Below are 10982 nucleotides of genomic sequence, written 5' to 3' on the forward strand. Positions count from 1 at the left end.
GCTTGAGTCCCTCCTTCAATCCTAGCAGTAATACCGCACATCGTCACTAGGAGGCGAGGAGTCGAGGCGTCGAGATAACCGAGATAAGTGTGATGTGTGAACGGTCATAAAAAAAACTGAGCTTGGCCTGGTTACCGATCCAAGCTCGGACCGGTCTCGGCCTGGATCGGTTTTTCAAGGGTAGTGTAAATGGGGCTGATCATCTATCAGCCCAACAAGGCTGGGAGTTATTTAGGCTAAAATATGGTTCTCAATATGTTTGCTTCTACTAAAGCCAAGGTTCCCAAACTTTTCTTGCTGGGCCCCCACGATTATAAACATTAAATGATGAATCAACTGCAGCAAATTACATTTAGCAGGATAACTTAAACCACCGCTTTACAGCAGTCTGTTAGCTAACTTAGCAGTTTTTAGCCAACAAATGAGACCTAACTCTTACCTGATCAGACATTGAATCTAGAGAGGTTAATGTGGCGTAGTAATTAGCATAACTCCATGATTTCTCAATCTGCTGGGGGTTTAGAAAAGTTAGCAACAGTTCAGTGATGCTAACGGCTTTCAGAGACGCTAAATCTGGAAGTAAAAGGTCTAGCACCCCTAGTGGATCAAAGTTAAAGTGTTGCTTTAAAGATGTCGATGTAGATCGATGTGTTTTTACGCTCCTCAAACTGATATATAAAAGTAAATTAAGTAATATCTCAGCATTTTATTTGTTTTTTATCGTGAAGATTTTTTAGTTTAACTCAGATGTTTGGCCATTCTAGCACACGGTTACCAAGTGGATAATGGAGCAAAATGGCAACAGCTAGCTATGAAAAATGCGCTAGGATACAGTGAATATTAACTACAGAAGAGTTTTCCCTCACCTGATGAATAAAAAGTCCATCTGGCTGTAGAGGTTAGCAATCTTTGTGTTTCCAGCTGTTTTCAGTGTCTCCATTAGACCATTGATTTCCAAAGTGAGGGTGATCAACCACTATGAGGCCTTGAAATTGAAGATTCGTCTTAAAGTACTTAAAATATTTTTTTTTTTTTATGAAAAAAAAACTATTACTTTGGTTTATGATGTGGTTTCTAATATTAATGTGAGAATAACTGATTTTTGTAAAAATGTTTTTAAACTTAACTAATAATTTGGGTCAACATTTTCGACTACCATTTTGTTGGTCAGGAGCAGAAAAGTTTTGGGAACCTCTGCCTTTGGTTACTATGGAAACAAGGCTAAACACACATGATTTACAGAAGGTTGTTAGCCTAGCTTAAATTGAGGTTGAAGTACTTTTAACTGGTGTAGGTACCAGATCTGCTCGGGGGCCCGCCCCTTCTTATGACATCAACATATGGCAGCTCCACTCAGACAAACTCAAGGATCTTTTGGATTCTCAACTTATTATTACCTATATTTGCTATTATTTTACATTTCATTGGCGATATAAAGTAGCCGAAAGTAGAAAACAATCATTGTCAATCTTGAAGGAAAGTACTGCCTTCTAAGACTAAGGTTTGCCATTTAACAAGGTGACACAAAAAGTCTCAGCTTATTTTTACTGTTTTTATTAAGATCTGAGGGCAGGGGAGGACACATGGGACATTTTAAAAATGACTTCCATAGAGATTTTAGACAACGTTATTCTGCTTGTAGAAATCTAATGGTTGTTGACACAAATTTAAAAGTAGGTTAGCTAATATGGCTAACTGACCGCGCTAAAATAGACTAACCTGTTAGCCACTGAGCACAGCTAGCTACAGCTGCGTGATGTTATCGTTGTCTGGGCAACGTTCAGCCAATCATGTAGCGTAACGTCACTGGCATGACCCCGAGCAGATCTAGTACCTACACTGACACAGTCACACAAAATGCCTAAAAAGCATAAATGAAACATCTGTTCTTTAATTCCTGCGAGCGTCCAGCTTGGTGGACAGCCGCCTTATGGTTGCAGGACAAGGCTGCCGATTTTGCATGCCGCGCAAACGGGAGCGCATGCGGTGCCTCTGATGGTTAACTGGTCAAAATGCAGGAAAAGAACATATTTTAGCTTTGTTGTTTATCCTAAACTTTAAACATTAGGAGTGGCAGGAGAGATCTATCTGATATGAGCACTGTGATTGTTAGCAAAAGGCTCCTGACTCTTCTATCAAAGGTCCTTGAAGATGGCGTTTGTGGCGGGAATTGCCTCCTGGGAAAAACGACGATCCTGTTTTGTGATCGATTTATCCCTTTAAAATTAAACTCTTATATTTAGACTTTCTTGCTCTCGTTGTGTTGAAATAATAATGAAAAACACTTAACCACCCTTTTTTTTTGGCATTTAGTCCTCCTGTAGATATCTCTTCTTAAAAAAAAACAAAAAAAACCCCCGCCTGTTTTTGACCTTTGTAGCGCTGCTAAGCATACTAGGTAGATCCACAGGTAGATAGTTCACCCCGATCTTGGATTTTTGGAAAACATTATAAATGTTTTGACTTTAGCGCCGGTTTCACGCAGTTTTGAGGAAAGTCTCCACCTGTGGTGGTGCGTTGGTGTTTTACTGTGGAGGTCGTTTTTTACCAGCTAGGGAAGGGGGAAAATAGCTGCAGGTTATTTTCAGTGTTTTTGTCGAATTAAAAAAGATCACTTCACGAATAGTACTGCTGAACAAGACCGATGTATGTAAATAACTATAAAACACTAACGCTGATGAAGACTGTTGCATGCGGACCTGATGAGGTCACTAAGGAAGCGTTTTATTGGCTGGTGGTGACGTTACTTTGCAGCCCTGTTGTTAACGGGAACATCTGAGATCAGAGGAGCTCATTTCATGGCATGAAGCTCATCTAAGTTTGGTAACTATCAGGACCTTTCTTTGACTTAATGCCAAGATGCATGAAGCAGCACTGGTTGCTGATGTGGGCTTGAACTATTTGAAAAGACAGAACCAGTAAAAATGGAGGCGGGCTGCCAAAGATTATTTCACCACCATGATGGATTTCTGAAGGAGCTATGCTTCTGAAAATTGCAACTAACTGTAAACCCACTTGTGTCTCACCTTGAAATGTGTCTTTGTACGTAAGCAGAAGTGAAAGTTGGGTTTAGAACCCTGCTTACAGAATTACAGCATTTGGACCTTTCTGATTGCAAACTGGAGGTGAACGTAGAGACATATCCGTTAGGATGGATGTACTTAGATGAGCTGAGACTCTATCAACATAGGTCTAGGAGCCTGTGTGGTCTGCCGACTAGAGAGCAGACCTGCTAACGCTCTTACATGGTTTGGATTGTTTCATCTGGGTTCTCAGCGCGGCGGTGTCCGACCCGAACATGGTCCAAATAATCCTGCGTCGTTCTGGCTTTTCTCGACTTGAAACATCACAAATGATCTATGTCAGACGTGCTTAAGAACCGACTTGAGTCCGTTTGTTTTGGGCTGAAAAAGGATGATGAAACAAAAGTGTTTTTTTTTTCATTGTCGGCTCAGACGTCCAACAGTGGTTATTTTATAGAAGATAGCTTTGATGAATACTTGATGTTCACATTATGGGCTATTCACCTATAGATCGCCAGAAAAGTGAAGACTTGCAGAGCATCTGTAGATACTTAAAACCAGGGTAATTCAAAAAGCTGTAAAACCTTGTGTGCACTTTTTGGGCATTTTAATCTTTGTTTTCTCTTTTGTATATACTACCTGCATTTAAGATGTTTGGGTGGACATGTCTGGTTATAGTGCAATATATTTTGTATGCAAGCAGTTTCAATAAATAAAGTTTGATCTTCTTCCTGTAGCCCTGGATGATTTTTTTTCTGCAACAGACACACACATTACATCTTCATTACAGAAAACTTATATAAGGTAGCTCTTAATATCATGTTTTAATCCATTTAAATGTTTTTTGTTGTTCTTAATCATAACTTATGTAAACATGATGTCCTTTTAGGGGCCTCCAAGTAAATCAGGCAGCGGTCCATGACAGGGATGCTATCTGGTTAGCATTTAAAGCGACTCATCTGCAGCATCTTAGCACCACTGTTTGCCACTAAATATTGATTTTTTTTTTATATGAAAAAATAATATAATTTTTTAAAATAAATATTTTCATGTGTTTTTGCCAAATAAATGCCAAATTAAGTTAAAATTGTTACTTTTTTACTGTTACTGACTACAGCATAAAAAAATACATAAGAAAAGTTGAAATTTAGGTATGTTGCAAATTTGCAACAATAGGCATAATGTTCATTACTAGAACCAAAAATCCACCAAAGAATATTTAATAGGTTTGATCTGAAGGAAATTTATATTTTATGTTGTAACAACTACTTTAATGGATTTTTACCAAACAAATACCTAATTATAAAAGATTTTTTCCAGTCCGAATTGATTCTCATTAATTCTTAATGATCAATTTGAAAATAAAAACATATTTCCTTGTTATTGCAGCTGCTTTTAACAATAACTTTTTTTTTTAATCACCACTGAATATTAATAATAGTCTCAACATGCTGTATAGCCAAAAAGTTATATAATACAGGTTGACAGCTAAAGGCTAAAGGAAATGTTAAATCCACCAGCCTTTTTTGGTGGAGTAACATTAAAGGAGACCACACAAGGGTTTTCTGATTAATTGAAAATTGAATTTAATAAATTATCTTTAAAAAAAATGAAAAGAGAATACCTGAAATAACAAACCAATATAGATCAATCTAAAGACCATAACTAACCAGAATTAAAACAAAACAGACTAAACAAAACCCAATCAAAGCAATACAAACCAAACCAAATGGGGTTCTGAAGAGGGAGAAGAAAAAGCCTTCCTTCTGCTGCATGGATAGCAGCTTTAAAGCAACAGAGCACCAATCAGGGCAAAACATGACAACCTTTCTGCTGAACCATACAAGAAAAAATGGCAGACCCACTGCAGCCGTAACAGGGAACATCTTTAATACCATCAATGCAATTTGAGATCAGATCAGATCGAAAAAATTCTAAATATTCAGAATGTTGGTGCATTTGTGCTTTAGGGTTGAGGTAGTTTTAACAGAAAATTAATATTGATTATCAAATTTTTACTCAATATCCAGCCCTATTCAACATACAAAATTGTTAATACTCCTAGTTTGATGAAATAAAAACAAAACGGTCAAAGAAATAATTTTTATCTGACAAAAGTAATAAAAAAAAAATCTATGAAAATGAACAAATGAAACTCAGACATCGTTATTCAAAAATGCTTTAAAAAATAAATAAATAAATAAAAACTCATAAAACATGGAAGAAAAAAATTGTACCCCTACAAAGGACTGAAAACAATGTGACCAAAGAGAAATTTTCAATCAAGGCGTGACACTAATTAGCATCACAGGTGTCTACGACATAGCAATCAGTCAGTGGGCCTATATTTCGGGCTAACGGTAGTCACCATCTACGTTTCCATTAACCATCAGATTGCACAAATTGTAATTGTGTAAATAAATTCCCTAAATGGAAACACTGCAATTTTTCTAACAATTTTTTTTCATGGTAGAAATTAATTAAATAAATGACCCAGTTTGAGAATTAATTAATTTATTAAATGATAGCAATGTTTACATTTGTTACACACTAGAAGAAGTTACCCAAAAATTAAATAGCTTCCCTTTAAAGGAGCAAGTTTAGGCAATTTAAAGTAGATTATCTTTTATTTTATTCTGATATTTATTTCACTGCTGTTGACATTTCTTTGTTTCACTGCTTAAAAGGTCTTATAGATTATAGGGGCGCCAAAACTTTCTTTAAAACAAAAGGGGCAGCACAGAAGGAAGAGTTTGGGTTAATTCAGATCATGTACACCTTCCTGCTCCCTCCATTTGCTATCAAATGTTTTTATTTGGTCGTTAATAAATATCTCTTTTTGTTTAAACTATCAGCTCTAAGAATAATGTCAAAATAATCAATAATTCTTATAAACCGTTATCAGACGATCCATAGTATGCAGTGGTTTAAATTTTTGCTTTATACTAGTCTGTGGAGCAAAAACAAGAATAACAAAAAATAAAAAAAGCTTTGATAAATTAAAAAATAAATTAAATTGTATAAAAAAGACAAAATTGAATCAGAAAGAGTAAAATTTCAAGATTTTCTTTGTTTTATCGTCCATGTCTGTGTGTCAATCTGGCCCCAAAACCAATTTATTGTTTTATGTATAAATAAAGATTTATACATGATTAAAGATATATTGCGGACTGAAATGGAAATGTATATTCTAACATTTTTTGTTTTTGTCACAACATGTATATTGAAATAACTTTTTAAAAAATGTTGACTTTAGCCTTGGACTGGCTTTGACCTGAGTACAAACTTTGGGTGCTCTCCTCACCTCTGGTTTAGTAGGAAGAATTAGGATTTATTTATTTATTTATTTATTTTTTTTACCAACATGTAATACCAACTTTCCACCACGTGGGGGAACTGTGGCACCGTGTTTGCCCCTACAGGGCACCACAGACACACTGAAAGGGAGCTGGAATAATGTCTGGGCACATTTAGAAAATTCATGACATGCACTTCTCTACTTCTGCAAGATACACACTGAGAATAATGAGCTCGAAGATGGTAACCTGCTCCTTTCATAACTGTTTTATCATTTTATTATTTTTTTTTTTTACATGTTTTTGAAAGAGAGAGAGAGAGAGAGAATGCATCCAGATGCCTTTCAGTGTCATGACTGAAATTAGTGGCTGTGGCTCCCAGGATATTGCAAACAATAACAACGACTAAATGACAATCTCTAATCAAAGACCCCCTGATGATGAGGGCTGTGCTGTGAGCAGCGAAAGACACGACGTGTTAAGCTTTCTGTTTGCCCCTCTCTTCAGATCTATCTCATTTTGTCACTGATAACTTATCCAACAACTGTTGTGTTCATAAATCATGTATCTTCTTCTCTATCCTTTCCTCTTCTCTAGTCATTCTGCCTCTCAGTGTCTGACCTAGTTTTGTTTTTTGGACTTCCTCACAGGATCCGTGCTCCATGCAGGTGCTTGTTTGGTCTTAATGTTGTGTTTTTCCAGACTGGGGATGTTTGTGAGGCTAGAATGGGCCGAGGTTATGAAACAGCACTTTGAGACAATCAGGCAGTAACAGCGGACAGTGTTTAATTCCTGCCTTTCCCTCTGTTTAAATCTCTCCTCTCCTCAAACCAAGGCTGTTGTTTGCTGGTTGTGATGCAGACTCATGCTGGCATGTTGCCCCAAACCAAACCAGGAAAGAACAAAAAAAAAAACTCAGATGCAGCAACATGCTGAGAAAAAAACAAAAAAGACACACAAAAAAAAATACCTCAGCACATCTCAGGATGTTTCTCTTTCCGGTGCATTTGGACTTCCCTCATCAAAGGGGTCCAACCCTGCGAGAGAGGAGAGGGAGACAGCAGCAGTGGAAACTTCAGCCATCTGTCGTTATTTGTAGCCAGCCGCAGACACCAGAAAACCTGCCGCTGGGGAATGTGGTGCAAGATAGGGGCGACCAGAGCTGCAGAACATTTTAGATCGTCTTAATGCTGCGGCTGATCTGAATGAAAAGTGATGTGCTTGGAGAAAGGATGGAGAAGGAGGTGACAGGAGGGACGTGGAAGACCATCCGCCTTAACACAACCTGACGTACCACATACTCCAACATATAGAGACAGGACTCAAGAAACGTCCTTTTGAATTGGCTCTTAATAAAATCCCTGAAGCATCCCAAAGTATTTCATTTAAATCTTTCTCACTCTATATTTTAAATCCACCTGGGAATACCTCCTATACTTTTAAGACACTCAATAAAATTCTGACTTTATCTATACCACTATGAAACACGGTGAGTGCAGCATTATACTGTGGAGCAACTTCAATTTAGGCTCACCTTGCAGCAGGATGACATCCCTAAACACCCAGGCAGGGCTTGATTGACCTTTTACCGAATTACTTTTATGTCCTCTGTTTAAGCTAGTCTAAAGCTTAATGATCTAGTCTAAAGTTTAGACCAAGTAGCAAAACTTAGAGAGGACTAATTCATGCAATCATCTTTAGTTGAAAATGAACACGAGTGTGCTGGCATGCTATCTCGAGTGGATCAAACAACTGCAGTTGATCCAGAATGCCGCAGCCTTCGTCCTCACTAGAACTAAGAAAGTGGAGAACATCAGCTTAGTGCTAAAGTCCTCCCACTGGCTCCCATATCTTGGGGAATAGACTTTAAAATACTTCTGTTAGACCAGCGGTCTTCAACGTTTTCCAGGCCAAGGACCCCCAAACTGATGGCGAGATGGAGCGGGGACCCCCTAATTATATATGTTGTATGAAATTGTGTTATATTAAACTGATCCTATAGTCACTTTATTACAGATGGAGTCATGTAACGCCCTGGGATTATTAAAGTATTTCTGATTCTGATTCCTGGTTGATGGGACAGGTGTTGTGAATGAAACGGTGCCCAGCTTGAAAGAGCTCCTGTGTGTCGCTGAATGTGTGCAATGATGACTGAAAGACATCTTCTGCCTCCATTTATCTGTTTACTACAGTATGTTTAATTCATGTCAGTGATTATTTAAAGACATTTCAATTAGTGGAAAAAAATTAAGGGGGAATATAAAAAAAAAAGTCTAATCAACCAAAATTTTCGTGACCCCCATGCGGTACATCCGTGGACCCCCTAGGGGTCGCGGATCCCCTATTGAAGACCTCCGTCTTTGACTATAAATCACTGAATCCCTTACAACCAAAATATATTAAAGACTTCTTGTCAGTGGATCAACATCCAGACCTCTCAGGTCTACTGGATCAAAACTACAATGCAGAACCAGAACCAGAACCAAACATGGAGAAGCAGCTTTTGGTTCTTCTGCTCCAATAATCTGGAATAAAATCCCAGAAAACTTTAAAAAGGCTGAAACCCCCAGTCGCTTTAAATCCAGAATAAGAAGCTACCTGTTTAAAGGCCTTTGAATGTGATATCTTTGAACTGTCGCTCTACTGAAGTATGCTACATAGCTCCTTTCCTTGACATGGATTAGTATCAGTTGCATCAGACTTTTCACTAAACTGCTTTGTTCGAATTATATTTCTCAATATGAACCTATTAATAATGAGTATTTTCAAAAAAGAGTTTATATATATAGACTCTATGATTAGAAAGCTAAAGTACCATGAAATGTTGGTTGAATAATGCTAGCTAGGTTAAAGATACTGTGGAGGATTTTCACAATTTTTTTAAAAGACCCACCCTCTCCACTTTAAAAAAAATGCACATGCACAACCCTGCACCCGCTCCTGAGAGGGAACGTCTATAAAACACGTGTGAGAGCGTGCTCGTGCCCATTTCTCCTTGTGCACGCTCTGTTTAAAAGTTGCTGTTCTTATAGCTCATACAAACTTATTGATTATTGCTTTTTGCTCTGTTGGTCACGTAAATTGTCCTCAACCGCTCAGTGCCTGCGCCATCTTTGTTATTAGTCGCAGCTGCCGGGTACTGTCAGCCTATGGCGACAATGGGCCGCTGTGACAGAAATTCCCATAATTCCCGGGTATATCTACCTCTTCTGAGGCCTTTCTACTCTTGTCATACACTTCGTAGACACTTTTTCTCTTACAACCCTTCGCCATTTTCAAAGAACCGCAGGGAGAAAGGTGAGCTTCAATGACTGTCTGAAACCATAGATATATGTTATGTTTTAAAAGCAAAAAATAAATGATCTGTTCGATAGGAGTGTTATGGTTCTCCCAATATTACAACTTTATTCTCGTAATATTACAACTTTATTCTCGTAATATTACAACTTTATTCTCGCAATGTTACAACTTTATTCTCGTAAATTACAACTTTATTCTCGTAATGTTACGACCTTATTCTCATAATTTTACGACTTTATCCTCATAATTTTACAACTTTATTCTCGTAATGTTACGAAATTTTTCTCCTAATATTATGACATTATTCGCGTAATTTTATGACTTATTCTTCTAATTTTACGATTTTATTCTTGTTATGTTACAACTTAATCCTCGTAATTTTACAACTTTATTGTTGGAATTTTATGACTATTCTTGTTGTGATTTTATTCTCATAATTTTATGATGTTATTCTCATAATATTACAACTTCATTCTTATAATGTTGCGACTTTAATCTCGTAATTTTACGACTTTATTCTTGTAATTTTATGCCTATTCTCGTTGCGCTTTTACTCTTTTCATTTTATGACTTTATTCTCGTAATATTATGACTTTATTCTCGTAATGTTACGACTTTATTCTTGTTATTTAACAACTTTATTCCCGTAATTTTACGACTTTATTCTCGTAATTGTAAGACATTATCCTCATAATTTTACAACTTTATTCTCGTAATGTTACGAATTTTTTCTCCTAATATTACGACATTATTCTCATAATTTTTTTGACTTTATTCTCGTAATTTTACGACTTAATTCTCGTAATGTTACAACTTTATTCTCGTAATTTTATTACTTTATTCTCTTAATAGTACAACTTTATTCTCGTAATTTTATAACTTTATTCTCGTAATTTTATGACTATACTCGTTGCGATTTTATTCTCGTAATCTTATGGCTTTATTCTCGTATTGTTACAACTTTATTCTCATAATTTTATGACTATTCTCATTGCAATTTTATTTTCGTAATTTTACGACATTATTCTAGTAATGTTACGACTTTATTCTTGAAATAGAAGGAAAAAATTTCTAGCCTGGCCCTCATACTCTGTCGTATAAAAGAATATTTTTATTAGTTTTGTTTCCAGTGAATATCTAATTTATTTTCCAGTGAATATCTCATTTGGTTTCCAGTGAATATCTCATTTATTTTCCAGTGAATATCTCATTTGGTTTCCAGTGAATATCTCGTTTAGTTTCCAGTGAATATCTCATTTTGTTCCTACTGAATATCTCATTTAGTTTCCAGTGAATATCTCATTTAGTTTCCAGTGAATATCTCATTTAGTTTCCAGTGAATATCTCATTTAGTTTCCAGTGA

Source organism: Cyprinodon variegatus, unplaced genomic scaffold (genome assembly GCF_000732505.1).
Source record: "Cyprinodon variegatus isolate N-32 unplaced genomic scaffold, C_variegatus-1.0 Scaffold449, whole genome shotgun sequence".
Taxonomy (NCBI): Eukaryota; Metazoa; Chordata; class Actinopteri; order Cyprinodontiformes; family Cyprinodontidae; genus Cyprinodon; species Cyprinodon variegatus.